This window comes from Rattus norvegicus, chromosome 3 (assembly GCF_036323735.1).
Source record: "Rattus norvegicus strain BN/NHsdMcwi chromosome 3, GRCr8, whole genome shotgun sequence".
In the NCBI taxonomy this organism is placed as follows: Eukaryota; Metazoa; Chordata; class Mammalia; order Rodentia; family Muridae; genus Rattus; species Rattus norvegicus.
The window spans coordinates 139184302-139200997 of NC_086021.1; the positions used below are offsets into that span (position 1 = coordinate 139184302).

The window sequence follows — 16696 nt, forward strand, 5'->3', positions numbered from 1 at the left end:
ATATTTTTTTTTAAAAAGGAAAAAGTGTTAACGTTGGCTTTTATTAAAAGTTTTGGGGGTTTTACTAGGGTAATGCACCTTTTAAAAAGGGCCACTTCAGACTATGGGGCTGTGCATTCTTTTCCTTTCACTTGAGGTTCCTGGTTCACGCGGACACCCAACTGTGATCTGCAGGAGAGATAGCCCTGGACAAGAGGGTCCCTTTCTCCCTTCCTTTCGAAAGGGCGGCAGTGTCTAGGTAAACTGAGGCGGGCGCGGCGCTCCAAAAGTGCGAGAAGACCTCATCTGCCTCGCAGGGCGGGGCAGCGTGGGGCTGGCTCTGTTCCTGGGCGGATAGGTGGGTGAGGCGTCCCATTTGCGAGATAGGAGAGCGCAGGTGGCTGTGCCGCGGGCAACTCCGGGCTGGGTGGCCTCCGGCTCCCCGCCCCCGGTGGGCGGGCCCGGGGCGGAGCGCACAGGCGGGGTGGGCCGGGGACGCGAGGCGGAGCGGGGCCCCGCACAGGCCGCGGCGGCTGGCTCGGCCCTACGGTCCCGGCGGCGGCTGCAGGAGGAAGCCCGGTGGCTGCGGAGGAGGGGAGGCGGAGAGGCCGAGGCCGCTCGCGAAGACGCTCCCCGGCTCCGCAGGGAAAGGTACGGCGCGGCCTCCCCGACCCGGGCGCAGGCACCCGCGGAGCGGCGCAGGCGAGGGGCTCCGGATGGAGGCCGGCGGCGAGCGGTGGGCAGAGGAGGCTGCCCCGGCTGGCCGCGACCCCGGGGTCCGGGCCGCATCCCCCGGACGCCCCGCACCGCGGCGCAGACAAAGCCGGCGAGGCATTCGGGCGGCTCGGAGGGTGTGCGCTGTGGAGGGGAGGGAACACAGTTTGTGGCGGCGGTGGCTGGGCTTCTGCCGGTCTCCTTGGGACAGCTGGAGGAATGGGGAGCAGCTCTTCCGCGGGCTGCCCCGGGGCTCGCAGGCTGCCCGGCTTGGCAGGAGCCAGGCTGATGAAGGGTAGGGCGCGTTGGAGCAGTCGCTTCGCCGGGAATGGGTGCGGAGGCCGGCCACCGGCATGGAGGTGGCGCGGCTGTGGAGCAGGTGAGCGGTGTGCGGACCTTTGGGTCTTGTACCAGGAGCAAACCGCGCAGTGGCTGGCCCTTGGCGAGCCCTGCCCACAAGTTGTTGGAGGAACCTACTGTAGTGGCAGGCAGGGTCCCGCTTGGTGTTCACTTGACCGAGCTTGGGGGAAACAGCAGGTGCTGAGTGGAGGTCACCCGGGCTGGGGGTAAAGAGAAGGTCAAGAAAGTGTGTGAATGGTCCTCATTTACTTGTGTTCTGCTACCTCGGTCCTTTTCCTCTTCCAGAGGAAGGAGCGTTACAGGGCTTGAGGGGCCGCTTCCTCTTGGGCTCTTGGGCCCCATGACCATCCCCTTATGTGTCCGTGGCATTTCTCACCCAGCAGGTCTTGAGAACAGTCATTGTCCGCCCTCTCATTTCAGTCTCCCCTTTTGGCTTTGAACCTCACCCCTCTTCAGCCAAGGACCCAATTCCCATCACAATGATCTTCTCGGAAGTGCTGACTTTAGCAGTGTCCCTAAGAGACAAGCACCTTTTCCATCCAGGGCCGCTCTAGCAGGTTTTGCTTGCCTTGCAGCGTCTCCTAGAAAGCTCTGTCCTAGAGTTGTATCTTTCTTTCTCTGGGTGCTCCAGTTCCTCCCTCCTGCCAGCCTGCCTTAACCTGCTCCATTCCCCTTCATTTTGCTGTTAAATGTTGGAGGACCCCAGGGTTCTGTTCCCAGTACCTACTCTCCCCAACTTCCCTTCTCTCCATCCTCCGATCACTTTCTGCCTGTTTTCATTCTTTCTTATCATTAAAAAAACAATTAATTTATGAACACAAAGATTTCTGTTTTGACTTATTTTATGCGCACTAGTATTTTGCCTGCATGTCTGTTTGTGAGGTTGTCAGATCCCTGGAACTGCATTTATAAGTAAGCTGTCATGTGGGTGCTGGGAACTGAACTCCTGGTTCTCTGGAAGAGCAGCCAGTGCGCTTAACCCATGAGCCATCTCTCTAGCCCAGAACACAAAGATCTTAAATGGTTTCATGCTCCTGATATTCAGTGGCAGATTTTGTCTCTGGCTTCAGCTGGTTCCTACCAGTCTTCTAATGTCCAAATGTGAACGGAAGCAGAATCCTGACAATACCTGGGGCCGGATCCTCTTAAGTCCTGACATCTGAGAGTGGCTGGTAATCTACCCATCTCTTAGGACAGGCAGCATGAACTCCTTTCTACCCACCTTTCACAACCAGTCCTAGAACAAGGTCTTTTGGTCCTTTCCACAGAGCCCAGCTAGGGCCTGTTCTCCATGCTGCGATTCCTTTTCTCTCTCCTCAGGCTACTGCCCCATGCCGAGCCACCTTTTTAGTCTTCCTAAATACCGTAGTAGCCCTCTCCCAGTGCACAAACTTATCGCCTTCGAATCTATTTTTAACGGAGCAGCAAGAATAACATAGAACATTTTGATCAGATCATTTTATGCCTTGATGGCTTCTTATTACACTTGAATAAAAATCTCAGAGCTTTCCCTTGGCCTAGTTGACCCTCTGTCATGTGGCCACTGATGACCTCCCAGCCTTATTTGACTCTTGACACCTTTATATTTTCCCTAATGGATACATTGAGTCACTTCTATCTCTTCAACACCCTAAACTTTTTCCTGACCTAGGGATTTTGCTTGTGGTATCTTCTTTGACTTGAAGATTTTTTTTTTCCTCAGTGCTTTTACTGGGCATACTTTGCTTATAATTTTTTAGTTCCTAATTTAAGTATACCTTCCCCCAGACACCATTCTAGCTTATGTAGAGAGCCCCCCAACATGACTCATTATAGAACTTGATGTATATGTAACTTCATTTTATGTGTAAGAGCTGATAACCCTTTGTTCTAGTTGTCTTGATTTTATTTGGCTTCTTAAGGGCTAGAACCTTGACTGGTTGGTTGGCCCATGGCCATACCTGGGGCCTCCTGATTAGTGCCTTGTAGGTAACACTCAGGAAACCCTGAGTAGTACAGTTAGCAAGGAGACTCCTGTAGCTTTAAGTGATCCTGAAGGTTTTTATTTTGTTTCCACAAAAGCAGTTGTGAAAATTGATGCAAGAACATGAGCCAGCCAGTAGGATGTGAAAAGGGGAAGCAGAGAAGATGTGGGTGCTTTGGGGTCATTCCTGTCTAACAAGGGGAGGCCAGTTACATGGGGATCACTGTCAATTGCAGCTAAAAGATTTCCTTTGCTTTCTTGGTGTGTGTGTGTGTGTGTGTGTGTGTGTGTGTGAGAGAGAGAGAGAGAGAGAGAGAGAGAGAGAGAGAGAGACAGAGAGACAGAGAGACAGAGAGACAGAGAGACGGGGGGGGGGGAGATTGAAGCAGTGGGTATTAGCAATGTAGAAAGCAGGCTCTCTAATTCAGGACATGGGGACAGCCTGGTATTTATTTTCAGCCCATTCCCTTGGGTAGCTGCTGCATGCTCAGACCCAGGGTGGCAGGGAGTTGAGGGGGAGAAGAAGCTGGGTTTGAGGGGTATGCCTCTTTATGACCCCTCATCGTGGTATCCACAACTTTCCAGTTCATATAGAACTGTTACTGGAGTGTTGAGTCATGGGGCCAACACTTCAGGGTAGAGGGGGAGAGCCAGGGGACCGATGATATGGAAGGGAAGGGAGTTGGGATCTTGGTGGATGAATCTAGGATGGACCCAAAGGTCACTCTGGGTCAGATGCTGGAACTAGGAGCTGACAATTCATATCTGAGGTTGGCATATCTAGAAAGGGCCGTGAACTGGCATAGGTGTGAGCAAGAGGGCATCCCGAGGAAGGGGGACCGTAGCCAAGGGCAAGTGGGTAGGGCAAGGTCCTAGTGTGCGCAGTGGGCAGTAGATATCGTTTTAAGGACTCTGCAGGTATTGACTCTTTCAATGCTCTTAGCAACTTACATGGTTGCCTTTTCTTCATTTGATTGAGGGCAGACTGGAGGCACAGTATTCCGATTAAGAGTGTCAGAGTGAGAGGTCTGGCTCTGGAATCCAGGCCACTTCTCCCATGGCTCTAGGATTTGGGCCAGTGGAGGGCTTCCTAATAAGCAAGGGCCTTTCCTGCCAGCAGGGTGCCTGATACCCTCTAAAGCTGGAGTTACTGCTTGGAGTGGGCTGCCAAGTCTCTGCTTCTGACCTCACTTTTTCTTCTGCAATGAATTCGAGACCCAGGTCAAGTAATAGGGGTTCATGTACACTGAGAGCAGGTCTTTTTTTTTTTTTTTTTTTTTTGGTGGTGGTGGGGGGGCTCTGTGATTCTAAACACTACTTAAATGTCACCTCTTGGTTTAGGTCCCTGTCTTTGCTTCTTTGAATTCCCCCTCTGTGGAGAGGACATCCAGCCTCTTTCGGACTCTGCCTAGAGCAGTGAGGTAGCTTCCACCTTTGCTCTGGAGCCCAGCTGGGGTCTGAGGTGGGCTATGCGGATACAGAGCTGAGGGATAGAGGAGGACTGGAAGTGCCATTGGCCTCTTTCTGCCTTTCTGTAAAATGGGGTGAGAGAGACTTTTTGCCCCTGGAGGCTGTGGAGGTCAGCAGTGTTGTGGGACTATGTTCTCAGGGGTTTTCTAAGGGGTACAGGTTCTGAGACCCAGGCCAGGACAGCAGTGTCTGGGAACCTTTTCCAGGGACACATCCAGACATGACCACCCCTAGGGCCCTGGCTGGCTGAGGAGGGGCTGCTCATCACACAGACATGATGTTTAGTACAAATCTTGAGCCCCAGTGTTTAGGGATTTATTTCCCCACTTGGGCAGATCCCCCATCTCCTAAGAAGGGAAAGTAGGACTGTTGGACATTCTCTTCTGCATTTAGGGAAACTGAGACATACACCAAGCACATTGCTGTGGTTGTCAGGAAGTTGGAGGAGGAGGAGGAGGAGGGGGAGGAGGGGGCGACTGCCTGTTTATGCCTGTATCCTAGTTTGCTGAATTGGAGGCGAGGGCAAAGTCTGAGCTGGACACTGGGACTTCTTAGATGTCATTGGCACTTGGGATCTTCCGTGCCCAGTACGGTGTTCAGAGGCAGCAGGGACAAAGGGTGTGGTCCTCACTGTTCAGGAAATAAAGAGCCATGCCAGGTGTAGTTCGGAGACGCTTCCTGGAAGAAGTGGTGCTTTGAGGGTGTCCTGAAGTCCGAGGACATTACAGGGTGGGCAGGGAGGTCAAACCTGGCCAAGTGGGTTGAGCCAGGCTGGGAAAAGACTTGATTGCTCAGCTGCAAAGTCTGGACTTCTACCAGGCCCCAGGAAACCACGGAAGGTTCTAGGCCACGGCTGCCATGATATGATTAGAGCTGTGGTTTAAAAAAAAATGGTTCTCAAACATGAACATAGATGTACCACCTGCTCAGCTTACTAAAATGCAAGTCCTGTCTGATTGAGTGAGTGGGTCTGGAGTGAGGCCTGGGAGTCTGCATGTACACCTCTCTCTCTCTCTCTCTTTCTTTCTCTCTCTCTCTCTCTCTCTCTTTCTCTTTCTCTGGAGACCCACCTGCCTCTGTCTCCAGAGTGCTGGGATTAAAGGTGTGCACTATGCCCGACTGGGACTCTGCATTTGTAAGTGCTTATGCAGAATTGCTAATCCATTGTTCACTGTCTGTGCGGTGAATTTAGATCTGTGTCCTGTGGGACAGACTCAATTTAGATGGGACCTAAAACGGGTCCCCTCAGTCCCTTGTGGACTGTGGCAGACTTCAGAGAGCTACCTTTGTGGGGAAAGGAGGGTACAGGATGCTTGGGTGGCCTGCGTGAAGTAGGGCTAGATGAAGGACCTATGGGAAGTGGGGCTCACAGGCTGGCAGCTCAGGCCTGATTTCTTAGAGCTTCAGGAGCAAAATGGAGTTTCTAGGGTGACTGGGTCTGACAGGACGATGTGTCGATGGTAGGCAGGGCACCTTATCTCTGCTTGCAGCATAGTCTGGTAGGATAGCCAATCTGGGGTGAGCACCCTTCCTCTAGCCAGGGCGGAGTGAGAGATTGGGGCGGTAGCTGGCTTCAGCTCCAGCATAGCTCTGACACTTGTGACAGGCCCTCTGTCATTCTCCTTCCCTTTGGGAGACCCTGTGGCTGCTGTCCGTGGTCACATGAGCTTCGGCTGTGGTCTTACTCTGCTCAGGTCACCTCCCCAGTGTCTTTGGGAGTCAGGGCCTGACTGAAGCACTGCAGACAAGCGTCTGCTTCCTTTGCCTTCTCAGCTTCCTTGTCTGTAAACAGAGAGGTTCTGTTCCCCCATGGAGTGATGTCACAGAGTTTGTTGGGTGGGGCGCTGTGTATTTCCAGAGTAGCAGCTTAATACACCTAAGTTCTGGTTGACCATTAAAAGTTGTGTGCTAATGATGCAGGAGACCGACTAATTTGTGTGGAAAACTGTCTGTCTTGCTTTGGGCTCTTCCAAGGCTCCTTGCTCTCCTGGCTCAGCACAGCCTAAAGTCAGTTGAGGTCCTATTAGATGCTGGCATCACCAGCATGGAGTCACCACTCTCCGGCAAAAGGTGGGAAGACGGACACTGAAGGTGAATGCCACCCTGTGCCCAGAGGGGCTGGCAGGGCTGGGGTTGGCCTGCTTTAATGTTAAGCTCTACAGGTGTTCTACCAACTCTTCAAAGAAGGGTACAGCCAAACCTGTCTCCCCACTTTGCCAGGCCTTCCTGAGGGGTGAGGGGGCAACATTTCTCAAAGGCTGCTCCAAGTCTCCTTAAGGATAAGAGAAGAAATGGGCAGGTCTTGTGGGAGGGTCATGCTATGTTCATGAGAACTGGAGGTCCAGACAAGTTGTATAGGAAAGAAAGACGATCTCATGTTTCTCAAGATGATTTGGCTAAGGGAATATGTGTTTTCAAAGACCTCCTAATTATCTTACTGGCAGGAAAATTCTCTGTGGGGATGGCTGGTGTGGAAGGATGCTGCTCACTGGAAACCACAAACACCGTGGGAGGAAAGGAAGGGTTGAGGGCTAGTTTCCTGAGAGAGGGAGGCTTGGTAGGACAGGCACAATCCACAGTCGGGCTTTGCAGGAGGGATCTCAGCCCAGACCTGGTCTTTGCCTCCTCTGCTCATTGCTGTCTTCGTCAGGTGAATGACCGAGGGACCCAGAACGCCTAATGTGATGTCCAGGGCAGGGTGATAGCAGGCCCGGATCTTCTGATCCGGAAGGGGCTTCTGCCTGTGTTACACCACCTACCCTGCTGCTTTTTTGATGTACTACTCCTCACCCTCTTATTCAGAAGTTACTTGAGCAAGGTTGTGTGTGATCTTTGGGCACGAAGCTGACGCTCCCTGTGACTCAGTTTCTTATTTATGCCATGGGGTAATATTGTCGCCTTTGAAGGGCTGTGTTGGAACACCGGCTTGAAGTTTTGACTAGTGTGATCAACAAACGGATGGAGGGCAAGATGGCTCAGTGGTTAAGAGCAATGACTGCTTTTTCAGAGGTCCTGAGTTCAAATCCCAGCAACCACATGGTGGATCACAATCATCTATAATGAGATCTGATACCCTCTTCTGGTGTGTCTGAAGACAGCCACAGTGTGCTCATATAAATAAAGTAAATCTTTAAAAAGAAAAACAGATGGAAGTGATGTCTCCAGGCAGAACCCAGGATAAGAGAGGCATAAAAGCTAGCAGAGATACCCCCAAGGTGGTGGATCCCTGCTGAACCAGTACATTGCTTAGGAAGAGGAAGAGTGGGAACTGTGTCACAGGGACTGGCTTCAGGAGTAGTGGCCAGTAGGGTGAGGATATAGGAGAGAGGGGTAAGACATCACAGGCTTGGGGCTGGGAGTCAGAGGATCCCTGAGAGAAGACAGTGACCAAGCAGGACATGTGTTAACTGTGTGCCATCCCAGGGCTAGGAAGCTGCCAAGAGTTTCAGGTTGGGTTATATAGTGAGGCCCTACCTCAGAACTTGAACAACAACAACAAAAAATTAGTAGCAATAACAGACAATAAAATATGGGACTGGTAGGAACCTTATTAGTTACTTAGGCCCTGGGGAGCCATTGAGGACAGTGATTTAGTGAGAATCACTTTTAGGGTACACAGTGAACAGGTGGGGTACAGGGTTCCTTGGTATCTGTTGGATTGCTAATGTGACCCATATCCTCAGAGTCTGTCTGCAGAATATTAGGAGTCTCACTCTGGCTTTCCCAGAGTGGATGTAGTCAGCACAGGAGGGGGAAGAGGTGGTGTTCAGGGTGCCTGCCCCCCCCTCACCTCCCTGTGACTGGTGGGGACAGCTCTGCCACCTTTTCCCTCCAACAAAGTGTGAAGACTCTTTGTTGAGCAGCTCAGGTTGAGAGATGAGGTGTGGTGTCCCAGCAGTCCTGGAGGAGGGTCCAGACTTCGCAGCGTCAGGTGATCACCCCCTGGTGCTGCTGCTTTGGTCCCACAGGAAAATCTTGGAAGAGGATGCTCAGTGGGACTTCCCACCAGCCTCAGCCCAGCCCTGTGGTGTGTCTCCCCATTGTGTCCTTTGCCCTTGCTCTTGTCTCCTCAAACAGGCTGGAGCCCTGGGCTCTCTGTACGTCCAGGGGTGAAGGACCAAGGTTAGAGGTTGAAGAAAAGCATTTGCATCATTTAAGCATAGCTGACTGGTCTGGTGTAGGGCATCATACTCCTGCCATTCATTCTCTGCCTGCTTCTTGGGGTTTATTAGAAAACACAACAAAGAACATACCCACTGATGCTAGCTATGAGCTAGTGCCCCCACCCCTCAAGCTGAGTCCTGGGCTACTCTCTTGATAAAGGGGACACTGGTCAAACCCAGGTTCTGGGCCATCTGGCTTGATTCTCCTTATCAACTCCTCCCCACCCTAGAACCTGCACCCAAACCTTCAACTGTGCCCCACCCCTACTTGGCCCATATGTTTGCTGTCTTGATTCAGGAGCTAAGGTTGTTGGCCTTGGAAGGCTGGTAAAATCCTAGTTCCCAGTCAGATAGATTTTAGGATGATGCTGGCAGGAGACACCTAGGGTGTCATGTGGGCAAACACTCTGAAGAAAGTGTAAGAGGAGGCTCTCATTATTTGGTACATTATTACGGACTCACTATCCTTAACTTTGGTAAATGAACTTAGAAAACACGCATAATGCAGGAAGGTTTGGAGCTTGAAGGGTAGTTTTGGGAAGGAGTCCAATGTGACTCTCATGAAAGTTAGAGTGAGGACCAGGCTTAGCAGCGTCTCATAGAACGACTTATATAACCTTTCTGAACTCCCATTTCCTCCTCTGCGATATGGAAGGGTTGCTGTGCAGACCAACTGGAACATTCAGCAGGAAGAAGGTGTTTGGCACTATTCTCTGAACCTTCAACTTGCTCGGTGACAATATTGGCAGAGTGTCTTGAGCAGACCTGACTTCAAAAGCAGGGAGTTGCTCAGTCTCTTTGAACTTAACAAAAGGACTCAGCGCCCTAACTCCCCAGGTGTTTTATGGGATCTGTCACAGGCCGTGGACCCGGCTGTAGGCTTTGCTGGGAACACCATTGAGTTTAGCCTGCTTGTTTGTGTGTGGGTTATGCTACCTGCTTGCATATTGTGAAGAGCCCTTTGGTGGCTGGTCCTGTGCACTTGTTAGCAGCCTGAAGTCACCAGGAGGGGGAAGTCTTGGGCTAGTGAGAGGAGGTGAATGACTTTTAGTGGGGGTCGTGGGTTGTCTTGGAGTTTCCATTTGGCCAGGCAAAGCAACATTGCCATACCCCATATCCTGTTTATGAAGGAGGAACCAAGGCTAAAGACTGAGTCTGACATGGTGTTTGCCTGTCTAGCCTAAGCTAGCCCCAGGGGCAGGGAGACTAGAGTGCTCTATGGCCCACCCTGATAGGTACCCAGGCCAAGAGGTGGCCTTCTAGTGACGGTCCCAGGTTTTGTCTGTGCCACTGGGTGAACTGCCAGGCTTTGAGAGGATTCTTCCTAGCCCCCAAGTGCCTGGGATAATGTGTGCAGTGACAGTCCATGGAGAGAGAGAGAGAGAGAGAGAGAGAGAGAGAGAGAGAGAGAGAGCGCATGAGAGGAATAGCTTGCCTGGGACAGCCCTTGGGATTGTTTCTCAGGGTGGGGTGGTGAGGGTGAGGGCCTGAATAAAGATCAGAATCTGGCCCTGGGTAGTCTCCACCTGTCTCATCTTTACCTGTTTCCTCATCTGTACAATGGGTGGCAGGGTGCTTGTGACTGTGAAGGATGCAGTGAACGGAGAGTCTAGCAGAGGGCTTGGTACAGAATATTAAAACCCAATAGCAGTCTGTTTGCTTTGGTGTTCATTTCTCGTTGGATTGGGGGGTGGGTGGTGGTTAGTTTGTTAATGCAAATGCTGTGTGTGATCACATACCTCAACTTTGTAGTTCATGGTGTAATGAGTGGACCTTTGAGCGGTGGTTTTGCTAGAAAGGGGTTTATTGAAGACAAGAACTCCCTCCTTGCAAACGCTCCCCAGATCCAGCCAACCTTAGACAACTCTGCACTTTGCATGCAGGGAGCACACGTCTTCAGCTGGGTGAGGTGGCGGCCCTGTGACTCAGGGGAGAGGATAGGCTTGCTGGAGACCCCTCCCCCGGGGCTACAGTTGCGCACAGTTGGGCTTTGTGCAGAGTCACAAGGGCCACTGAGGGTGAGGGGGAGCTGAGTGGCTGAGTTGTGTTCACAGCTTCGTTTCTTTTTGCAAGTGGTTTTAAAGAGTCAGCAGAACGTGCTGATTGTGCTGGTCTCCTTTGTCCCAGCGCCAGCCTGTGGGGAAGCCACCCCTTCACCTGCCAGTTTACGTGTCCTAGGTGTCCGTCTTTCAGGACACCAAGGATGGGTCTGTTGTATCTGGCCCTGGGCTGGATGACTCACATCCGGAGTGGGTTGGCCTGTGTCTGCAGGTGATGGTGGGTACGTTTGCCTCTCGAGGTAGTGCCATGTCACTGCAGGTGACACCCAGCACAGCTCTATTGTGTTTTGGGGGTGTGCTGCAGACTGTGACTTGTAGAAGCTTGCCCATCTTTGGTGACGACCCTGGCAGGAGAACAGGGCTCAGGGACAGAGTCCAGGCTTTTTACCCCTTAGCCAGTGGGGCCTGTAGCAGGTATTTGGCCTTGGGTAGGTTTTTTTTTAATCTCACTTACACCCTAGACTTATCACAAGGGGTAAAAGGGTCAGCTAGACAGATAACAAAGAATTAGTCTGGGTTTATCCCTGCAGTGTCATGACTGGTCACTGTGGTCATGCTGGCCTGCCTCGGCTCCACATCCTGCCTCTCAGTAAGTTCCGGGAGGTTCACACAGCATTCTCACTTCCTGTGTGCCAGTGCTGCCCCTGCCCTCCACCCTGACCTCTTTGTTTGTGGACCTTGTAAGATCTGACTTGTCTAGCTTTTCTGTAGTCCTGGTGCCCAGGGCTGCCACAGAGTGACACTCAATAAAACTTGCTCAACGAATGCCCCTTCTACCTGGCGTTGGCTCAACATAGTTTTTCTCAAACTTGTTTTGTGCTATATATCCAGTCGCTTAAGATCTGCCCAGCCCAGGCCTAGAATACCCATGTGCTTTAACAAGAAACTTACCACATCCCACCCACATGTCCCGTGCCCACCCAGACTCCACATCCACTGGAACACAGCCTGTGGAGACTGAGGTCTGTATGCCCTTGTTTGAGTGACTCTATGACTCCTTTTCCTTTGGAGAGAAGGGGTGGGGATGCTGTTCATAGGGTATCCTATCATCCAGTGGGAAGGCGGGGTGGGCATGGGGCTGGTCTCTCCCTAGCAATAGCACAGGGCTTGTCTGTATCTCTTGTCTCCACGAGACTCATGGGTGTGGCTGAAGACTCTGAGGAGAAGGTGGGATGTGTCCTCCCCACTCCTGTTGACATGTCTCTTCCCAACTCTTGAGGCATAGAAGGAAGGTCAGGTGTGTGCGTCTGGGACCCAGAGCCTCGGGGCTCAGCAGGAGATCTTGGGTAGGGAGGACAGTCAGCAGTCTTGGTCTCATGAGTTATTCGCATCAGCAGTATCTCTAAGTGCCACCATCTAGGAACGGAACTGACTCCTTCCCTGCCTGTATTGGGTTCCCCAGTCTGGCTCTCAGCTGCCTGCTGTACCTCTGAGTTAACCAGCTCTGAGCCTCAGCGCTGTCTCCATAATTTGATGTTCTGTCCTCCGCAGGGTCAAATGCAGTACAAGGCCAGTGATTCTTACATGCAAATATAGATCTCACTGAGTACTTCTGACAGGGAGCATAGGAGCAGTCAGGCCAACTGTTACAGCTGTTTCTACTTTAGGGATGAGAAAGGGCTTTCCGGGCTTGTTCGGTTAGACTCCAGCCCGATGTCTTGGGGCCATTCCTGCAGAGGAAGAGGCAGTAGAAGAAGAAGACATAGATGAGTGTGGTGTTATATGTAAGGGCAGTCATGGCCTGAGGGGTATTCCAGACCTGGGCTACCGAGGACTTTGGGAGCTAGACAATGCCAACATCAAAGGGGACCTTGACCATGGCCTGGCCTCAGCTCTGTCACCCTCCTCCTCTGATAATATCATCAGTCACCTGGCGTCTCTGCATTTGAAGTCTGCTCTAGAGCCTTGGCTTGAAATTAGCTTCAGAGGTGATCCTAAAATAATGCCCGTGCTTGTGTTCCTAGTTCGTGGAGTCTGACTTAAGTGAGTCAGTGTGAGTATAGGTGTTTGTAGACATCTCTTGGGGACTGTCATTTCCTGTCAGGGGGGCTTGTAAACCATTAGGCTTGGTTTCTAGTTGGTTTTCAGACCAGTGGGGATGGAGCCCCCACGTGATGGAGGTATTACCTGGGGATCTCCCCCTTAAGGCTTCCTAGATAGGAGACCGAAGGCTATTCAGGGCAACAGATTGTCTCAAAGTTAGCAGTTTTAAAACAGTGAAACCATCACCCGTAGCTCTTCCGTGAGTCAGGAATGAGGATGCAGAAAATGAGCTGGGTTCGTTCTAGCTCAGGATCTCCCAGGAGGCTACCAGCATCTGAAGTCTCTGGAGCTGGAGAATCTGCTCCCAAGCCAGGCCACTTCTGCTTGTCAAGATGGCACGACCACTGTGTCTTTCATAACTCACGTTTAGGTGTCACATTATTTCTGCAATATCCTCTTAGCTACAGAGGTCACCTTAAGAGGAGAGGACTTCAGTAGGGGCATCTGGGAAGCCAGCGCCCATGCACTCATGGACCTGCGGCAGGTGGGATACGGGCTGACCTTTCTCTTCTACCTTATATAAAACAGCAATTTTCCAAGTGGGGAGCCCTGTCAAGCTTCATATTCCTGCTTTTAAATTAATTAGTGTGAGAGGAGGATCCGAGACCTTTACTGGATGGGCTTCCTTCAAGCTCCACCCACGTCTTTTCACCTGGTTCAGTCTTCTCCTGCGGAAGAATGAAGAACTCTTGCTGCTATGTGCGGGCTCTAGGCCTCTGTGTGCACTGTAGCACAGCCCATTTTGCTGATGAGGTCACGTACCAAAAACTAACTTGGGGAGAAAGGGTTTATTTGGCCCACATGTCCAGAGTCACAGTCCGAGAAAGGAAGCCAAGGCAGGAACTGACAATGGGGGATACTGCTTACTGACTTACTCCTCAGGCTTGCTGGCCTGCTTTCTTACAGTAAGAACCCAAGACCACCCACACAGCGGTGACCCCACCCACAATGGACGTGACCCCTTTACGTCATTAATCAGGACAATGCGTTACAGACTTGTCCACAGGCAGTTTGCTCAGGCGAGGTCTTTTACCAATGACTCTAGCTTGTGTCAAATTAACAAAACCCGAAAGTCAGCTAATCTGTCACCCATCCGGTAAGTGATGGTGGAAATTCCAGTAACCGGTATTGAAAAGTTGGTGACCACATCTCAGAACGTACATGACAACTGTGGTGGAGGGGCTGTTTGTGATTATAAGTGAGTGAGAGCTATCTTTTCTTGGTTATCCCCCAGCTGGGCTTCCCTTTGGACCTGCCCTTTCAGGGAGCTATAAAAGTACCTGATGTCCATTTCTACTTTGCAGTGTAGCAGGGAACTGAGTCTGGCCCAGGGTGATCACCTCACCCAGTGCACCTCCCACGCCTGCCTACTGCTTTCATGAGGGGGTGTGTACACTCTGTCCCTTCCACTCCAGTCAGAGCTGCCAGGGGGGTGGGGGTGGGGGCCGGCTCTTCTCTCCTTCTGAAACAGGTTTACAAGAAACTTTTTAAAGCTGTCCTTTTCAGAACTACATTTTGAGGGAAGATGTGCATAACAAAGGCTCGGTGCTTGGAGAGAAGCCAGGCACCAGGAGGAAGTTAGGGCTGTAGTCCTCATCAGGGCCGTCATGAGGGACGCTGCTGGTCTGTGAAGTGAGGTACCTGCTTCCTTGTTTCGAATTTGGAGTTGCTCAATGGCCATGGATTCTGCGTAGGATGGTCAGAGTCAGGGTTGAGGGGCTCTGACATAGACAGGATTGGGCTGGGAGTCAAGTCGTCAGGATTTGATTGACCTCAAGGTCCTGTTTGCATTGGGGCCAGAACTGATGCTGGACTCTTGAGCTCAGAGCTCTGGGTTATTTTATATGCAGTGGGGCTTTGGGATCTTGGAGGGTGCCCCGACCTCTGTAAGGGTCCTCTGGGGACCTCCTTTCTTCATGCTCCCTTTGTGAGATAGCACATTTCTCTCCTGTGCTGTCTTGTTTTAATTCTCCCAGAAGTTCACATGAAGGTGGACTTGCCCCATAGACAGATAGAGAAACTCGAAGACTGGCAGTGGTGTCAGGTGGGGCTGAGATATGTAACCCCAGGAGGTGGGAGCATATTTGATATTCTTGGGGTGAGTTCAGAAGCGTTGGCCAGATGAGGCCTAGGGAAAGGCAGGCCCTGGCCTAGGTATCCCTTAGCCAGCAAGTAGGATACTGAGCCGGGCTGCCCTATTCTGCCCACTGTGTTTACATCTCTATTCCTGTCCATTGGCCTGGCCCCTCTGGTTTGGTGGTGCTGTGCCTTGTACTCACTGTGACTGGCTGAGAAGGCTGGGAAGGGTCTGGCAGAGAGGCTGGGGCGGCCTGCCCCAGACTGGAAGGTGGGAGGAGCCCTGCACAGACACAGAGCCCCTTTGTTTGCCAGCACAGCAAGGCAGCTGGTGTGGGATTTCTGGGAGTGTTTTTCCCCCCTTCTTTCTTTCTTTTTTACCTTAGAAGAATAATTTCATTGTCTGGGGGGGTCTCAAGATTCCAAATCCTCGGCAGCCCTGCCAGGCAGCCCGAAGATGTTCCCCTGGACGAGCCCCAGCTTCCTCCCTTCACCCTTTCCTCCTGCTAGAAGCTTGGAAAGAGCTTCCTGTAAGGAAGAAGAAGCTGGCCGTTAGTCCTACCTGTTGGAGAGTCACAAAGCCCAGGATGCAGATACACTGTCTCCCACAGCTGAGGTCACCCGTGGCCTGGGTAGAACTCTCACGAGTGAGCACAGGGCTTCAGGGAGAGGAGGGATGCTGGTTAGAAGGGATGACCTAGTTCGGAGGGTTTCAGCTGGTGTGATTCTGGACTCTAAGGAGATGAAGTGAGGAGGGGTCTGGTGACCTTGGCGCCTTCCTCTTCTGCAGGCAGCAGTGAGGAAATCCAGACTGGGTGACCTGAGAAGCACATCATCTCAGGTGCCTGAGGGAGGGAATACAAACAAACAGAAAACAAACAGATCCAAAAAACAGAAAACCAAAACAACAAAAAGCCTTGTGTTCAGAGGGTCCCGGGATGGGCAGGATGTTTTGTGTCTTTGAAAGGTAGAGGTAGTTGCCAGTGGCATCGTATATTCAGCAGTAATCACAGTCGGTGACACGGTGACCTGTGGATAAGTGGGAGAGGCAAAGGCGGTCCCTTGCTGAGGAAGGGGTGTCTACACAGACTGGGCTGCTGAGCTGCAAGGTAGTCTCTCAGGCTGTGGCCATGCTCACTTCCTGTAGAATTACCAGTCCAGCCCGGAATCCAGCCTCGCTCAGTGACCAGGAAGCTGCAGTCTCAGTTCTGAGACACGAGACAGTAATCGATCTCCCCAGTGAGACACCCGTGTCCTGGGGACCGCTAGGTAGTTGTTCTTAAGAGCCAGTATGTGGGGCCTGCGGTCCACAGCTCCACAGTCCTGGTGAGAACTGTGTGGTCAGAACCTAGAGGCGGCTTCTTCGTTGTAGGGCAAGGAAAGTGAATGCTTGCTTCCGGCCATTAGGTGGTGGTGGCGGTGGTGGGGGAAGCCCAAGGCTTTGGAGGAGAGCTAGGGGTTTATGTTGTGTGTGGAGGGGAGTATTTTGTGAGAACTGAAGTCAGCAGAGCCTGAGGATAAAGGGCTTTCCTGTGTTTGTTGTAGAGTAGGTGCTCAATGAATTGTTGGGTTGTAGTCTGGTCTTATTAGTGAGGTCTCGCCATAGCTCTCTTAGAGCATAGTTAGAGCAGGGGTTCTCAATCTATGGGTTGCAACCCCTTTGGGGTCGAATGACCCTTTCATAGGGGTCACCTAAGACAGTCAGAAAACGCAAATATTTACATAATGATTCATAACCAGTCGCAAAACTGCAGTTAAGAAGTAGCGATGGGATAATTTTATGGTGGGGAGATCACTGTGGCATGAGGAACTGTATTGAAGGGTCACACCATTAGGAAGGTTGAGTTCAGAGAGAGTGAGCTGGAGGG

The 16696-nt window shown here is 51.8% G+C and overlaps 1 protein-coding gene and 1 long non-coding RNA gene across 8 annotated transcripts in view; one reads left to right on the forward strand and one right to left on the reverse strand.

The window, feature by feature from the left end:
- Positions 1-491: 491 nt before the first annotated feature.
- The window catches only part of Smox (spermine oxidase), a 35382-nt gene continuing 19177 nt past the window's right edge, over positions 492-16696 (forward strand). For all 7 annotated transcript variants that reach the window (XM_006235065.5, XM_039104809.2, XM_006235063.5 and 4 more), the window contains exon 1: positions 492-630. The gene's annotated coding sequence lies outside the window, so the exon portion shown is untranslated. The remainder of the gene's footprint in view (positions 631-16696) is intronic.
- LOC134486446 (uncharacterized) lies at positions 10434-15897 on the reverse strand. Its single transcript, XR_010065392.1, has 2 exons — positions 15391-15897; positions 10434-12379 (listed from the first exon to the last, which is right to left on the reverse strand). It is a non-coding gene; the product is annotated as an uncharacterized LOC134486446 (long non-coding RNA).